This window comes from Pelodiscus sinensis, chromosome 5 (assembly GCF_052426305.1).
Source record: "Pelodiscus sinensis isolate ZL-2025 chromosome 5, ASM5242630v1, whole genome shotgun sequence".
In the NCBI taxonomy this organism is placed as follows: domain Eukaryota; kingdom Metazoa; phylum Chordata; order Testudines; family Trionychidae; genus Pelodiscus; species Pelodiscus sinensis.
In genome coordinates this window covers 89,799,642-89,818,539 of record NC_143056.1, presented here as the reverse complement: position 1 = coordinate 89,818,539, position 18,898 = coordinate 89,799,642, and positions in this window count along the sequence as shown.

The following is an 18,898-nucleotide window of genomic DNA, read 5'->3' as shown; positions in this document are numbered from 1 at the left end:
TCCAAATATTTTCTGAAATGTGGTGTCCAGAACTGGACACAATATTCCAGTTGAAGTCTAATCAGTGCAGACTAGAGGGGAAGAATTACTACATGTGTCTTGTTTTCAACACTCCTGTTAATTCATCCTAGATTCATAAGTTTTTTTGTTTTTGTTTTTGCTACACTGTCACACTGTTGACTGATATTTAGCTTGTGGTCCACTATGACCCCTAGATTTGTTTCTGTAATACTCCTTCCTAGACAGTCATTTTACATTTTATATGCATGAAGCTGATTTTCTTCTTATGTGAAGTATTTTGCATTTGTCCTTATTGAACTTCATTCTATTTACCACAGACCATTTCTCCAATTTGTACAGATCATTTTGAATTATGATCCTATCCTCTAAGGCATTTGTAACCCCTTCTAGCTTGGTATCATATGCAAACTTTATAAGACTCTGTGCCATCACCTAATGCAGAGCCAGTCCCAAAACTGATCCCTGAATAACCTACTATGTCTCTATGGGTATGTCTACACTACCACCTTAGTTCGAACTAGGGTGGTAATGTAGGCAACCGGAGTTGCAAATGAAGCCCGGGATTTGAATTTCCCGGGCTTCATTTGCATAAAGCCGGGCGCCGCCATTTTTAAATGTCCGCACTAGCAAAAAGCGTCTTTGCCAATCTAGATGCTCTTTTCTGCAAATGCTTTTAACGGAAAAACTTTTCCATTAAAAGCATTTGTGGAAAATCATGCCAGTCTAGACGTAGCCTACTAGATTTGTCTGGCATTGCTCCGGTCCTTAACTCAGTGAAGGGTTGTTGTTTTTTTGAAAAGAAAAGGAAAATATACATGATCTGGGTAGGGGGAGACCGTCTGCCTTCCTTCCCTCCCTAAAGGAGGTTTGGGGATGAGAGGCTCAGGACTGGGGAGTCTTGGGCAGGAGTCCCATCCCCTGCCAGCCCCTTTCACCTGCCTAGCAGCCTGCTGCTTATTGTGGCAGCCTGTAACAGAGCCCTGGGAGCCAGGATGGGAGCATGCCCAGCATCCTCCTGTAGCTGAGTGATCAGTTTTGAGGACTATTACTTGGTGATTCTGGGTTGTTGTTGTTTTTTTTCTGTTATATTAAGCAATCCGATTCCAGGCCCATCCATTGTCCTGGCACAACTAAACCCTTACCTTGCTATAAGTTATGATAAGAGGAAGCTGCATATTGAATTTGGTGGTCCTAGCTCTTACCATTTAGGAGGAGTTCTTGAACTAACAGACAAACACACAGACAGACAGACAAACTTTCGAAAATATATAGTAGATTCCATAAAAACATCAATTATTCATTTTATAACTATTTAGAAGTAGAAACTTAATATAAAGTGTGATCAGTCTCACAAATATCAAACACAGAACCACTAAATAGTAGCATGGTTGTTCCACAGTAATTTAAAATCAGATCCTATATTATGTGGAAATGAATAGAGAAATTATAAGGTTTATCAGTTAGTTTACCATGAACCCTGTCATTAGTAAGCCTTTAGAGAAGAGTATTGCTAAATTTAGAGAAAAGAGACAGGAGAGTGAAATATATAGGGGTCTGAGATTAATTTATTTTTAGAAGACTGTCATTTATTTATTCATTCTCTGATTCAAAGAGCTTGAGTCTCATCGGATGTATACCTATATAAATAAAAGGTAACTCCACAGAAGTCAGGGAAGTTACTCTACTGTGTAATTGTAACTGAGAAGAGAATGAAGTCCATAAACATACCAAACAAGGGAAGTGCAAGAGGTATGCTATTTTTCAGTCAACTCTCTGAAAATAGTGAACACTTTCATCAGGATTTTTCTTTATTAATTCAGTACATTTTTACTATATGAAATGAAGTTTTGAGTCTCATTTCTGTGCAATGGAATGCCTAATTAGAAGCTTTGTACAAATACACTGGGGACTAGGTTAACTTCTGCCAAATGCAGACATTGTTTTACATTTTGCAGTTCTTGAAAATTGATTTGAAACCGATATTAGGTTCTTTCAGTGGAGAAACTTCTTATTCATTAATTTAAGAGAGTCCATATTGAGTATTTTTTCCCTTTTTTGTTCATAATGGTGGAAGCAAAACAAACTAGAACTTGATATTCACCTCCACTCAAATACATTTTGCTATTAAAATCCTGCACTGTATTTTGAAAATATACTTACACAAGTAGAGAGATGGGAAACAATAGCACTATGCATTTGGCAAGGAGGATTTGTTACATTACATTGTAGACTTTCATCTCACATTTCTATGATTATATGAAGTATAAAGGCCAAAAATAAGGAAGAACTATTCATGTGCCACAACTGACCAGCAGCCCACATAGCCTTAGATGGAGTGGCAGCAAACAACAAAATTAAGAAACATAATTTCTCACTGCTTCCATTTTATGGCCTTCTCTTCTCACATCTCTGTGTGTGGTTGATGGGGGATGCAATATGAGGGGAAGGGGGGAGGACAAGGGTGGGAGTTTCCTTCATGCTTCAGCAGTGGTGCTGAATGTGAATGAAACAATAGTTTGACTCCAGGCATTCAGTTTGGCAAAAGCTGTTTGAGTAACTGAGCACAGACTAGTAATTTTTTTCGGGTACTCATGAGTAGTGGCTGGGTTAACTATAGATTATTTGGGAGTACGTGAAAGCAATAGGAATTTGGACTTTTAAGAAAATATCTCTTCTCTCTAGCCTCAATGTACTTTATTTGCAGAATAATGTCTTGGGAGCCAGCTCACAAAACCTCATCATCATCTGTGAAATGCTACACTTGGTTTGACCTGTGTCAAAGAAAATGCAAGTTGATTTTATGTGCTCAGGAAGGATGAGGAAAAAAGTCATTGTTTGGGTGTTGTCACCAGGAAGAGATCTATATCAATGGAAATACATGAAATCAACATGCTGGTGCTGGTAGTCCTGTCACACAACAACCAAACAGCAAGTTTTGGTTGCCGGAAGTGACCATGATTAGCAGGATTGAATTAAAAATAGCTGCCTTGTAAAAAATGCCTGCACAAGCAGTCACTGAGAAATGTGGGCATGAGCAATCAATCGTGTTTGTTCACCAAAAGTATTCACTGCCCACCTTGTCCTGATAGAAGAACCTACATTTTTGATCTAGAAGACTCATGGGTAGATGTAGAAAGCTATTATTTTGTGATATGCTACTTGGCACATTTCTATTACATGCATTGGGGCTGGTTTGGATGAGGAAGTCCTCTGGGATTTTTCTACTTGGGCCTGTATACTTTAATACTTGTTCAACTTCAAGAATTTAGGAATAGGAGTTCTTTACGGTATTTTACTGTACGAATAAACCAAACAAAGCTCTTACAATCTAAAATCTTTATAAAAAACTTCAAGAAATGGACCAAAATTTGTTAGGAGAATTTTAGTTTTGGGAATGCATGGAACAATTGTCCCCTCCCAAGTGGCATGTCATATAGAAGGCATATCATGACTGGGCCCCACATGCCCAATAGCAGTGTGTTGAGAAATTCAAAGGGAGAATAGAGGCATTTGATTTAAGTCAAGAATTGCCTCACAATGTACCATCCTATGCCATATCTCCATAACTTCTTGATGACTTCTTGATAAGGTAAAATGCCATTTATGTCTTCCTGAATCTAAGGATTCCCAGAAAGCTAGGTTTTATGATGATGGGTATCTTAGGAGTGCTAGAGATAGACAGGGAAGCCTGGTCTACACTAGGACCTTAATCTGAAATTATTCACTCAAGGTTGATTTTGTAAGCAATGTGTCCATGTTTCTACCAAGCCCATTATTCCGGAATAAGGGGCCACAGAATTTGAACTCTGTAGTCCTGCTTTTCATGGTCTATGTAGACTCGTGGTCCCCAACACGGTGCCCGCGGGCGCCATGGCATCCGCGGGGGCATTTCTCGGCGCCCGCCAAGTGCTCAGGGCTGGCCTGGCCCTGGGCACGTGGTGCATGCGCAGTGACGGAGCTGGCCCCGGGCGCGTGGCGCACTGTGAGCGCCGGCCCCGGGGGCGCCGCGGATTCACCCCCCGCGGCGCATGGGGGGGGAGAAAGCGCTAGCGCCGGCCCCGGGCACGCGGCGCTTGGGGGAGAGCGCCGGCCCCGGGCGCGCTGCGCTTGGGGGGGGGGGAGAGAGCGCCGGCCCGGGCGCGCAGCGCTTGGGGGAGGGGGGGGAAAGCGTCGGCCTCGGGCGCACGGCGCTTGGAGGAGGGGGGAGGAGAGCGCCGGCCTCAGGCGCGCGGCGCTTGAGGGGAGAGCGCTGGCCCCGGAATGCAGCTATGGGGGGGCCCCGCCCCCCGGGCGCCCAGCGGGCGAACGGCCACGCCCCCTGGCACCCGGCAACCCCAAACAGTTGGGGACCACTGATGTAGACACTAAGGGTACGTCTAGACTACATGTCTCTGTCACCAGAGGCATGTAGATTAGGCTACCAGACATAGTAAAATGAAGCGGTGATTTAAAGAATCGCCGCTTCATTTAAATTTACATGGCTGCCGCGCTGAGCCGACAAACAGCTGATCAGCTGTTTGTTGGCTCAGCGCGATAGTCTGGACGCGCGGGTGTCAACATCAAGGGTATTTGTCGACCACCCAGGTAAGCCTCCTGGGATGAGGTTTACCTGGGTGGTCGACAAATACCTTTGATGTCGACACCCGCACGTCCAGACTATCGCGTTGAGCTGACAAACAGCTGATCAGCTGTTTGTCGGCTCAGCACGGCAGCCATGTAAATTTAAATGAAACGGCGATTATTTAAATCACCGCTTCATTTTACTATGTCTGGTAGCCTAATCTACATGCCTCTGGCGACAGAGGCATGTAGTCTAGATGTACCCTGAAAGTGCTCACAGCTTACATCCAAAGGTACCTACTTCGGGGTTGCCCAATTCTACTAACAAGCCTGTCCATCTGAGAAAGTAGAACCTCAGAGGGGTCAGCTTCCGTGCTACTCAAAGTGCTGCCTGGGGATGGGGAAGAAGGTTCCTTGTGTCCTTCCTTCTCCAAAACTAACCACCCCAAAGTGCATCTGCATAAGGGACTATCTGTCCCTCTATTTTTACATTTGAAAACCTTAAAAAGATCACTCTCTCTCTCTCTCTCTCTCTCTCGCGCGCGCACACACACACACACACACACACACACACACACACACACACACACACACACACGCAGAGTTCCAATTATCTATCTCTTTGGGCAGGACCAATCTCTCTCTCTCTTTCTCAAAAAAAAAAAAAAAAAAAGCAAATTGAGGTTTGTAGGCTGAATAGCATTTGTCTTTGTTCATTGCATGTGCACGCACCCACCCATATACACCAACTTACAAAACAGAGCAGTGACTATTCTAGTACACCACTGGGCTGGAGATTTTTTCACTTCATACATCACTGTCTGGTCAATCAGATCATATCCTTTAGCTACAGGAATATGTATTGTGTTGCTGCTGTTTTGATTTCTAGACATGGTGACCATGAATTTAACAGGACAAGCTACAGTGAAAGCCAAGCCACATAACATGGAAGAAAGAAGGGAAATACATACATTTTATAAGAGATGGTTGTGGAGATAGATCTGCTCCTGTGAACTTGGGTTAGTCTGAGGGTGAAATCTTGACTGCATTGGAGTTAATGGGAGTTTTGCATTAACTTCACTGGGATCAGGATTTTACCCGTGAATCAGAGGAATGTAACCACTGAAAAAGGTGCTCTGACCGCATCATACCATCAATTTCTCAAGGGAAGAATTGACACCGTACTTTCCCCAGTGCCGAGGTACAAACATTCAACTCTGTAAAGACACGGTCATGAAGCCTGAAGACCATGTCTTTTGTTCTTCTTTTTCCAGTTTCCAGGTCAGGTCTTGGGTCAGGTCATAGGTGTTACCACTGGGGAGTAGGAAGGAAACATATTCTACTCACACTGATCCATGCAAGCCTTCTTTTTTAGTATTATGTATAACAGTTATGTCCTGTCTGCCCTTTCAAAAGGTAACATGCACTTAAAAACAGAATCTCCTTCAGCTATTTCTGCAAAAGATTCTTACAATCTCCTCAAAGTATAGCCTAAAGTATTTAAAATGAGTGAATGGAATGCTCGTTGTACTTTGAAATGTCTCTGAGTTATTTCTTCCTTAAGTCTGGCTATTTGTTGGTGACTGGGGATGAACCCCTGTCATGCAGATTTTAAATTGCCCTTAATTTCAATCACTTTGCACTTGACTCTCCACATCAGATCCTTCTCTGATCATGGGTTAGCAAATGCCAGCTGAGAAGGCCTTTATGATTGTTTCTGCTGTTGTTGTGTCTGCAGAGAATGCTTCATGCCAGCTACTTGACTTTGGGCTGGTTCTGTTTGCACTGTTAAGAAGCTATTTTCCATCTTTGTTCCATTACTTTTCCTGTATCTCCTCCCTTCCCCCTTGTTTCTGTATTTACAGGCAGTCCCTGGGTTACGTACAAGATAGGGACTGTAGGTTTGTTCTTAAGTTGAATTTGTATGTAAGTCGGAACTGGTACATATTGTACCCCAGGTGTCCCCGATTCAGCCGCTGCTGAAACTGACCAGCGGCTGACTACAGGAAGCCCGACGCAGAGCTGGTTTGCCCCGGGCTTCCTGGAATCAGCCGTTGATCGGTTTCAGCAGCAGCTGACTTGGAGACACCTGGGGTAGAGCAGCTGGTGTGCTGCCAGGTTGGTCCCCGCAGCGCCGAGGTGCAGCGCTGCGTGGACCAACCCGGCAGCGCCCCAGCTGTTCTGTCCCAAGCATTCAGATTCAGCTGCTGTTGAAACTGACCAGCAGCGGCTGAATCGGACACGCCTGGGGCAGAGAAGCTGGAGTGCTGCTGGGTTGGTCTGGTAGCGCCGACCCTTGGCGCGGCGGGACCAACCCGGTAGCACCCCAGCTGCTCTTCGGGATGCCTGGGGCAGAGCAGCTGGGGTGCTGCTGGGTTGGTCCAGTATCGCAGCACCTCGGCGCTATGGGACCAACCCGGAAGCCCCCCACCTGCTCTACATCAGGCGTCCTGATTCAGCCGCTGCTTCAGCACTAGCTGCGCTCCCCCCCAGCAGACCAGGGAGACGCGGGCGGCGGGACTGCCGAGACGCGCTGCGGTCCCTCCGCCCGCGTCCTCCGCGGCTTTGCTCTGGGTGGTCCCGCTGCCAGCGTCCTCCGCAGTGAGAAAAGCCCCGTTCGTAAGTAGGGATCCGACATAAGTCGGATCCACGTAACCCGGGGACTGCCTGTACTTTCTGACTTCATGCTCAGCAATGGTACTGAATAGAGATGAGACAATATTTGGTTCTGCACCAAAAAGCCTTTTTTGGAGGAAGTATCAGGAGGTGAAGATAGCAGGCAGCACCTCTTTTAGCTTGTCATTTTCAGGTTTCAGAAAGTACTGATTCGTTGTTTTTTTATGGTAACTGCAGGTACTCAGTCAGATTGTATGTTTCAGTCCTAGGTCTTTTCTATATGTTGATCACTTTTTTAAACCACTTTGGTGACCAAAGTGCAACCTCATGGAAAATCAAAGCATCTATCTCCAATTTTCCAATTTAACAATTAACTGCCAAGTGGAAAAGTCTTAGAGAGGTAGCTATGCTAGTCTGTAACTTTAAAAACAAGTAGTCCTGCGGCACCTCAAGGTGTGTCTAGAATACAGGATTTTTTCGAAAAAAGTGGCCTTTTTTCGAAAAACTTCCCCTGCTTCTAGACTGCTGCCCTGTTCTGTCGACAGCAAATCGAAAGAACATGGCAGGTTTTTTGACCGTGGAAAACCTTGTTTTACGAGGAATAAGGCCTTTTTTCGAAAGTGCTCTTTCGAAAAAAGGCTCTATGTAGTGCAAACTGTGCTTTTTTGAAAGAGAGCATCCAGACTTCCTGAGTGCTCTCTTTTGAAAAAGCGACTTGCTTTTTCAAAAGTACTGGTTGTAGTCTAGACACTCTTTTTCGAAAGAGGCTTTTTCGAAAGTATCTTTCAAAAGAGGCTTGCAGTCTAGACTTAGAGACAATCACTAAGTTCTGTGGCACCTCTCAAGCTCATCTGAAGAAGTGGATTTTGCCCACAAAACCTCATGATACTATATTTAGGGAATACATCTGGCCTTTCATGCTGCATTTTTCCAGTACAGGTTGAACCTCTCTAGTCCAGCATTCTCTGGTCCAGCAACAACTGTGGTCCAGCATGATTTTAGTTAGCCAGATGTCCACTTATCATGGGTGTTTCCAAGTTTTCTGCAGTCCCATAAAGTTTATTTACAGCCACCAGTCCTGACTCTCAGTGTTCTGTGCTTTATTTAGCTCTAATTTACCCCTACATGTCTTCTAAGAGCCCAACAGTGGAAGAGTTGCTAATGCTGCTAGACAATATTGACCTTCGAGGGTCCAGCAAATTCTTTCCTTCAGCACTGGTCAGGTCCTGAGGGTGCCAGACTAAAGAGATTCAACCTGTATCTGATTTTTTGCAGACTTTGAAAATCAGGGCCTGAGGTATTTGGGCCAGATCGTAAGCTGATGTGTATCAGCATGGCTCATTGAAGTCAATATGCTGATTTTTTACTCTCTGGGGTTTTCTTAACTTTGTATTTAATTTAAACGTAAGATGCAATAATAAAACACAGCAGGAAGCATTCAAATTATTTTATATAAACTCTGCACTATTCCTTTACATTCTTGCATTTTTAGTTCTTCTGTAATGAGCTTGTAAAAGTGACAAGGGAGGCTCAGATCTTTGCCCGGCAAACAATATATATTATTTGCTACATGAAAGAAATGCACAACTCTCTTAAATGTTCCCTAGCAGACTCCTATTGCATTCCACAATGTGCCTGCACTTGAACCACCTCCATTCATATCAGAATCTTTTTATCCCAGCACACATTGAGCAAGCTGCTCTGAAGCTTAATTCTCCTGACCCTTCAGTGCAGTCGGATATTGTCACCTAATCCCTTTTTTTTCCTTCTGTCCCATGTGTGGTTTTGACTTCTTTCTCTTCTCAATTCCTTTTTCCTCTTCCCTTTTTCTTTCTTTCTTATTCTATAAGCCTCTCTCCAGGCTCCACATTCCAGAATTCATCCTTGCATTAGTGCTGCAATACAATGCTTTCCCAGTGTTAGAGGATTAGACATTAAGGAGACTGTGGCAACTCCGGCGTTACTATATGCACAAGGGGAACATAAGGGGTTGGAGGAGTGCTTATGAAAGAGTGAGGGAACTGGGGAACATTAGGGACAAAAATGGCAACTTTTAGCAAACCCAGCATGGATGATGGTGAAGTTTCCATGAGGAATGGCAGCTGCCTGTATTCAGTTTAGGAATCTATATTGTACCTGAATGCTTTTGATAAGATGGCAAATATGTTTGGAAAGCAGAACATTGTAATGTACAACAGTGTGTTTAGGATTATCATCTAAAATAGCTATTTTAAAAATGGTAAAACAAACTCCAAGGGATCAGCAGTTTGAAGTGGGTGGGTGGGTGGTAACGACCCATTCTGAAAGGCAAGTTAAATTAACTTACCTAAAATGCAAACTCTAAAATATCACTCCTATTTGGATAATTTTGTTTCTTAAATCATGCAACCTTTTGTCCCATGGTGTCCCAAAGCTGCAGTACATTCAGATACACAAATCCTAGCATCTTTCAGCTTCCAAATATCTCTTGCAGATTGGTTACCATTGCTTCCTTAAGTTGGCAGTCTTTATTTAAGAAGTCTTCTTTATATTTATTTATTGTATTTCAAGCATATATACATGTCCATCACCAGGAGTCACTAACAAACTGTAACCATTTCTCTTGTGAAAGAGTTTGGTTTCAAACCCTTTCCTCCATACCACTTCCTTTATGCAAAAATCCTATAGAAATACATTCAATAGGTTTTTATAGACATGCAATAGGGTTCTACATACATTCTCTCAGTTTCTAATAACTAATAGAGAATGAGATCTTTTTCCATCAGCTTTTTGAACCATGCAAAAGAATTCTGCAGTAGAATTATTATTTTCTGTTCAATTCTGCCGCGTAAGTAAAAAACCTATACAAAGATTCTCTTTTTTTTTTCAATTAAACTGCAAGACTTTTCTACCAAGGTTTTTTGTGCTTGTTTGTTAATATTGTAGGAAAACTAAATTGAAGAAGTAAGTTTTGCATTTTGCACTGGAAGTTCATGGTCACACTAATCTATTACGGAAGTGAGTTCTACAGTTGTGAGCCAAGAGCAGAAAAAGTTCTGTCACCCACCCTCATGAGTCTCACTCTTGAGGTTGACAGTTTCATTGTTCCTGAGGAACGTAAGTGTCATGGTAGGTCATAGTTGCATTATTATTATTCAGCTACATTTGAATAAATGTACTTGTCTCTGTATAGAATACTACAGGTCTACTTAGCCTGCTGTACCCTACAAGCATGATGTGAGGCTTGAATGATTGCAAAATGCTTTGAATTCCTTGCAGAAAAGACACTCTAGGCAAAAGATTCCCCCTGGGTCCTATAATACCTGATCTTGCACCATAATCTCAGTATTGCAGGATCATATCTATAGTGCCATAGATGTGCCTGATTATTCACAAACGTGCCGGAAAATGAAGGTCAGTTAAGGGACTGACCCTAAACAGTGTCCTGGATACCTCCTATAAGTGCCAAATGTCTTCATTGCTTATTAACTGCAGACCTGAGCTAGGGCACGTCTATACTGCAGGGCTAAACTCAAAATAAACTATGCAAATTGAGCTTCTCTAAGTAGCTCTTCCCCCAATATTCCTTACCCCTTGTACAATGAGCAATCTTCCCCAAATTTTCTTACTTCTTGTACAATGAGAATTACAGGAGTCCAAGTAAGCAGTTCTCCAGCTCAACATTATTTTGATATTATGTTGAAATAACTGCTTGTGTGTAGACGTGGACAATGTTATTTCGGAATAATGTCAGTTATTCCGAAATAACGCTGTTGGGTAGACATAGCCTTAGAGAGATATAGTGCAATTAAGAATCAGGCATGAGAATCAGGCAGCCAGCACTGGGGCACAAATGAGTGATGAAAAGATGAACAAAATAAAGGTTGTTTGAGAGCAGGGATTTAAAGGTGGAAAGTAAAATTGCTTTGTTCAGTGATGGTCAAAACTGCCTAATGAAATTGGGTGTCCAATTTCCTTTAAAATTGCTGACTGTCCAAATCTCCTACACTGCTCTGAAAGTCTGAGCCTTGATGTTCTAACTGTAAGAGATCTTGGAAAATGCAGCACAAAAAAAAGAAAACTTGAGCTCCAGTAAAAACACCTTTAGAGTATGTCTAGTCTACATCTTCTCAAAAAAGGGATGAAAATTAGACACTTTAAAATTGCAAATGAAGCCGGGATTTAAATTTCCCATGCTTCATTTGCATAATGGCAGCAGCAGGTTTTTTTTTTTGACACAAGGCTTTTCAATAGAAAAACGGCAGTTTAGATGGGGATCTTTCAAAAATGAAACATTTTTTTGAAAGATCCTGTAAATCTCATTTTTTGAGGAGTACAGGATCTTTCAAAAAAGGGATTTATTTTGAAAAGATCCCTGTCTAAACTTCTGTTTTTCTATCGAAAAGCCCCATGTTGAAAAAAACTTCAGCTGCCATTATGCAAATGAAGCACGGGAAATTTAAATCCCGGCTTCATTTGCAATTTTAAAGTGTCCAATTTACATCCCTTTTTCGAGAAAAGGGATGTATCTAGACTCACCCTTAGAATTGTATTTTGAACCAAAACCAATTTAGTAGCAGTAGGAAAGAGAGTGCCATCTTAACAATAAATGGATACTTAACCAGATGAACCAGGCTCCTAGGCCAAATTCTGCTGATGTACATTGACTTCAGTGCCATCAATGTTTCTATGCTGAGTTACTCTATTTGAGGATGTGGCCCTGTGCATATAAAACATTTCTTTCATTTCATAGTGAATGTGTGTGTGGTTTGGAAGATATTGGCTTAATGCTCTTGCTTGTTATGAAGTGACATGAAGTCTAGGTGAAAAAAATCTATGCACTAAGCTTTTTTAAAGAAATTTGATTTCAGAAAATAATCTTTGCATGATGTGTATGAATAGTTACTATTTTGACTGGAAATATTATAATTTGCTTTAATTACCAAGCTGCTTTTAAATTGAAAGTGCCAAAGAGGTTAGACAGGTTCCAGAAAGTGAAAGCTACAAAAAATAGATGGAGAAATAGAAGGATGCGTGTGAATAAGGGTAGCAAAAATAGAAGCGATGTAGTTACTGAAGCACTATGTATGCACTATATATTAAACTTCCTGTATTTGAATGTTCTTTTCAGGGCTAAAAGCCCATTACCTAACCTCTATTCCCATTCTCTCTCAATATCCAGAACCACATAGCACTCTCACCATGCTCGAACCCACCCTCCCTCATCTCCTTCTCATCCTTTGTTTTCAGTCCACATGACATATCATCGGGTACGTCTACACTACATGGCTCCGTCAACATTTCCTTTGCCTACAACCCTCATCTACATGGCTCCGTCAATGGAGCCATGTAGTCTAGACACAGCCATCCTACAAGCATTCCACTTCTTCCCTGACCTTGCCATACTGTCAGGCTGCCCGTAGCAATATATCTCAGGCACATCCAACCTGCTGGGGATAGCAGGGGGCATGTCCTGTTCCATAGGGTGCCACGAAGGGATTGTCCAAAGATTTGATATGTTCTTACACCATCTATTATCTGAAAGCTTGAGAGCACCCTACCAGGAGATCAGTCATGCCATAAGAAGAGGTTATCTTGTGGTATTTTCCATTCTTGTACTTCCACTTTTTCTGAAACCAAAAAGTACAGTGTCATGGGAAAATGAAAGTGGAAAGAACAGCTAATGAACAAAACAAACAAACAAAAATGAGACTTGCTTATTGTTAAGTTCAGGTCTCCCTATAGATTCTTTATTGAGTCTCCTACTATAACAGGGAGGTTATAATTATGTCAGGTTTAGAGCTGAGCTATAAGAATAGAAGTAGTGTTAAAGTTGTGTAGGCGTTGCTTTCCCAGAAGTGAACCTAACCTTTTTTATACCCTACAGTGAGAGAACCTAAATTGTAACACAAACTCATAATTTGGCCTTTTCTTTATCACCTGCTGGAAACAGAAGTAAAAAGGGAGATGGAACACAACAGTGACAGTAAAATAACCCACAAAGCTGAAGACAAGCTGAAGCAGCCCCCAAACAGTGGTGTCTTTATTACTTACACTTAAGAGATGCTGGTAAGGCATTTGGCAATATTAAAGGTAACAACCACTTGAAGAATTTGTAAAAATATACATTTCCAATTTTTCATCATCTAGAATTCTCCTGTTGCTAGTGGTCAGTGAGTCACTGCTAGTATATAAATGTAATACATTTACTTAGATAGGTGCACAACAGGGCGGTCTTCAAGAATGAAACAGCCACCAACAGGGATTAAAACTATGGTGATTTTGTGTGCTGACACAAATAACCAAAATGTCTCTTCTTATTGAAGAAGACATGGTGCTTTCTTAAGTGCTAATGATTGATACGAAGTACAGTAGACCCTCTGTACCTCTTTCAACACTGTGTTACTCCAGCTTTATGCTGGTGTACCTTGACTAAATAAATGGAGTTACATCGGCATAAATATGAGGTAGCACAGTGGTGAACTAGGCCAATAGACACTGCCTGTTCACTTCCTTATACCTGATGCAGGTATTTAGTGGCTGTACAAAACTACTGATCTGCCTTGGATAGTGAGAGTTTTAGTCTCACTTTGCACATAAGGGCATGTCTACACTATGAAGAAGTAGTATAGACCTCAAAAATTGAACACGGAGGGCAGCTCCCTCCCACTGGCATCCTGTATTCCTCATTCTGTGAGGAGTAAGAAAAGCTGACAGGAGCATATGCTCCCATCGGTCTCCCACAGTGTAGATGCTGCTGTAGCTCGACTTAAGGTAAGTCGAATCCAGCTACACTTTTTGCGTAGTTGGATGGTGTACCTTAAGCCAACCTGCCTAGTCTAGTGTAGACCTGGACGTAATGACTACCACAAGGTGTAAGGTAGTAGAGAATCTCTCTCATTATATCTGTAGAATAATTTAGCTAATTGAATGTTATCACCTAAGAATTATATATTACTAATTGTGATGGGTGGGATTTCAGAACCCAGCCTGGGTTATCATGGGGAATAGCCATCAGATTTTTAAGGCAGCCATAGAAGAGAGGTTTCCCCATGCACTGGAAAATGTTATATTGTTATGTCTTGGTTTGGAATTAGGTATGTTCTAGGATGATAAAGAAGTATACAGATATAATTCAAAACAGAAATTCGGGTCCAAAATACAATGGGTGGTCAAAATAGATTATATACCCATGGCAATTTGAAAAGTAGTCAGTTTATTTGAATCTTTGCATGTATCTGCATTCCATATGCATCCCATATGTACTTTTTCTTCTCTACAATAGCACCCCTGAGTAATTATGTAAAATTAAAATTTAGTTGGCTTTCTTATTGCAAATACTAAAAGTCAGGCTAAGTAAATTATCAAAACCTAAAAAAAGAATGAATTGATAGAGAAACAAGTGAGCTAAACTGTTTAGAGAGAGTCATTCAGAGGTTGATTCATCATTTCCAATCTATGCACATACAAAAATGACAGCTTATTATACTTTCCCCCCAAAGAGGCAAGAGTTCAGTATGCAGTATCCCTCTAACCACTTAGTACTCTACAAGCATAAACTCAGTCAGGCTTATATAAACTATCTGCAGAACTTCACAGCTGCTCCAGAATTCTAGGGGCCAAAGTCAACTCTGGTTTAAATGGACTTAACAGCACAATAGTCAAAATGGGACTCAGTTTTGCCCATAGTTTCTAGTTCATTTATGGAATCTTTCTATTTGTTAATTAATGTAATTTATTTTATGTATTTCTAGCTGATGAAAATGCTGTCCATTTATACTTGTTATAGCAAATTGGAACAGTATATAAATAGTCAAGGGCACTGTTTTAATACCAAAGCAAAAAGATATTTGGGTGAACAAATCTGGTTTTAGTTTTTTCTAGGCTGTGTGATCACTGCCTTCTTCTTTTTGGTCTTACTTGTTGTCTTATTCTTTTTACCACATAACTTGAGGGCCTTCATCAAGCAAAATACTGTGCCAATGTGTATGCACAAACTAAACAAATGGACCAGTGTCTACCAGATGGTGATAAAATGCAAATGAGAGTGAAATATAGGGTCACTGAGACTTTTGTGCATGTGCACGCACACACAAAAAGGTATTTTATGTGAGAGCTCTCAACAATTCAGCTGAAAAATCCAACATCTTCTCATCCAAAATTAGACTGCTGCATGTCGCTCTGGTAGATCATATACTGGAGAATGCAGTTTTTTGTTTTGCCCTTTCGTGACTTGCTGGCTTATTTTTCAAAACAATAGGTCTAAGATTCTTTGGCACTGAGGTCCAACTCGTCAAAGATATTTAAGTTGATTTCTATGGGAGCTGGGAACCTAAATATCTTTGAGGAGCTGAGCCTCAGATGAGGTGCGGAGAGCCCTGTCAGTTTACTTTATTGGGAGCTCCGTGCTTCATGTGACCAGGCCCTGAAGAATTAGGGAAGCAAGTTCCTGATGAAGACGTATCTTAAAAAAGCAGCTTCACTGGAGAAAAATATTGTCTTCTGCTTTGAATGCCTCTTTTCACTATGTTCTAACAGGCCTGATTGTTAAGTCTTCTCTGACATGGCAAGTGCTCTTATTTCCCAATCAAATCCAGGGCAGCGGAAAGAAGTCATATTTTTTGCAGGCATTATTTCGCATGCTTTTGTAGGATTGGGCCATGTGTGCAACTTAGTAAGATTTAGCTACCGCTGGGGTGCAGACAGTTTGGCTTGCCATGTCACACAAAAACTTCAGGTTTATGATCCAGTTTTCTTATTAAAACAAACACATTTCCATAAAATATTTTTAGAATTAGGGTTCATAAACATAAACCTAATGTCAAACACAGAGGATTTTGAGATGACTAAGTATGACTAAGTCTCACATGGGTTTTTTTCCCTTCTGAGAATGTAAAACCAGGAGTAATAACATTTTAATTGGTCAGTCCTGAATTTCAATGAATAGCTTTAAGAGATGTTTCTCGAACGAAGGAAATAACACAACCAGAAGATTAACTGATTCAGAAGAGAACTGCATGTTAATTGTAGCTTGACTCCTATTCAAAGACCCAGAGTTATCCCTTGAAATAAAAAAATTAAAAAAATAGAGAAAACAGGAAAGCAGTTCTAGTTTTCCTTCTGTTTTCAATAAAATCTGTCTTTTTGGAATCTTCAAAAAAAATCCTACGCATTATTAGCAACTTATCCAAAACATTATGGCACCTAACATTTGTTCTGAAGAATGAATAAGAATGATTAGTTTAGTAGAAAGAAAGAAAGAAAGAAAGAAAGAAAGAAAGAAAGAAAGAAAGAAAGAAAGAAAGAAAGAAAGAAAGAAAGAAAGAAAGAAAGAAAGAAAGAAAGAAAGAAAGAATATTGGAACGTTTGCTTTCTGCATGTTAGTTAACATATTTATTTTATATCAGCTATAAAATTCCTTTCAGCTAGAGAGAATATAATGATTTTAACCATTATTCCACTAGTAGAGCAAAGTAAATTGAATTTAATATTAAGATTAGCAGCATAAGCAATATTGTACTGTATACTGATTCTATTACTATTAGTGGATCAAGTCCTCCATGAATATAAATTGGCATAGCTCAAATTACTTCAATGGAGCTATGTCAGTTTACATACACTGAGGGTCTGGCACCTCATATTTGAGTCAGTAGAAAACCTCATTTTGAATTTCTTGAAGCTGAAGCAAAATTGCCAATTTGTCATAGAATTCAGCTCTAGAATTCTGCAGAAAACTGGTCTCTCCACAGACTGTATCTCTAGCTTGCTACAGAGTACTTAGGGCATTACCTAGAAAAGATATAAAAGGGATGATAAAAGGGGATATTGCACTCTGCAATAAATAAACATAGAAAATAAAATTAGCAATGAAGTTTCCACCCTGACATCTGCTGGAAAAAGTATTTATACATATAATGAATTTTTTTTAGCTTGTTTGGCTTTGCATTTTCTTTCAATGTAGACAACTAACAGTGCATATACCTCATAAAGTCACCCCAATTTAATCTAGTGTGTTACTGTTGGCATAGCTAAGAAGTTGTAAATCAAGTGCAAACTGACAAAATTATCATGAGAGAAACCTCAGAAATAATAATAATCTGGTAGGTGAAGCTAGTAATTGAATTTCATGAAAAGTCATCATTGTTTTTACTGGCATCAGATGTGACCCTCCTTTACACAAAGAATGTTGTAAGAGAAGGCATGCAAGGGCTTCTAAGACCTAAGATGCAGGTGGATAAAAATACTTACCTTTTGAATCAAGGGAATGAATGCATAGAACTCCAAGCAACTAAGCTCTCTAGCAGGGGTGGAAAACCTCAGGCATGGGACCAGATGCAGCCCCTGGCTTGCCTGGATCTGGCCTCTGAGGCTCAGGGATCCTCCCCATTGAAGAGCTTGTGTTAGTGCTCCAGCTCCCAGCCATCCACCCACAGGGCTGGAGAACAAAACATATATTAGACTGGGCCACCCTATGCTCTAGTGTGCCAGGGGAATACGAGGAGTGTGTGGCCTTCGACTGATTTTTCTGTGGGTTAGCAGCCCCCGAACAAAAAATGGTTCCTGCCCCTGCTCTATAGGAATGTTTTCACTCTCTGCATATATCTCACTTATGATCACTCAGACAGATCAGACTTCCAGGAATAATACTTGATGTCAGCTAGGCTTCATCTAGACCACAGGTTTCTTTTGGAAGAAGCTTTTCCGGAAGAGATCTTCCAAAAAAACTTATTCTGAAAGAGAGCATCCACCCTGCCAAAGTGCATCAAAAAAGCGATCTGCTTTTTCAAAAGAGAGCATCTACACTGAATGGATGCTATCTCGCATTTCAGCTGTGATTTCTATGGACGGAGTGGCCACCAGGGCACCTGTGCTTTTTCCTCTTTCCTCTCCTTTTGAAAGAACTCCCTCTTCCCCGTCCACACACAAAGCGCTCTTTTGGAAAAAGGTTTCTTCCTCATAGAAAGAGGTTTACTAATGTTGGAAAAAACCCTGTGTTCTTTCAAATTTTTTTCCAAAAGAACACAACTGCAGTGGGGATGTAAGTGAAGTTTTTTTTAAAAATGTCGTTTTTCTGAAAAAAATCTGTAATGTAGACATTACAAGAGGAACATATGCAGAACTTTACTGCACACACTGATCATACATCTGCCTCAATGTATTGAACAATAGTTATGCTGTGTTTTTTGTTTGGTTTGGTTTGTTTTTCATATCACCACCAGTAAAAACATCATACAGATACAATTACCAGGCAGACTCACCCGAATGTTCCATGATTCCTTAATAGATGACATTGGTGTGATGATTACTTGCTAGTATTGAATGTGTGTGTGTGTGTGTGTGTGTTCCAAAGATTACTTTTTGCCATGCTAAGGTTTCCTTGAAATAACCAGAATATATTTAAATTTCTGAGGTGACTAAGTATGACTGAGCCACATAAAAAGCAAGAATGTGAAGGTTGTTGATTCAGCAGATAATGTGGCTTCCACTGAAGAATGAAGATTACCATTCTACCAAGCCTGGACATGAGTAGAACAGATGAAGGATATAAGAATTAAGAGCCGTTTACACCATGGAGAGGTTGCAACTTTCTATGACTAGCTTCAAGAAGACCCTTGTTCCTGTAGCTAGGAGTATTTGGGCTAAGTTGCTCAGATTTTGCTTGGAGACAGCTTCTGTTTCATTTATCTGCTTCATTAAGTTTAGACTATATTTGTCTCTGTTT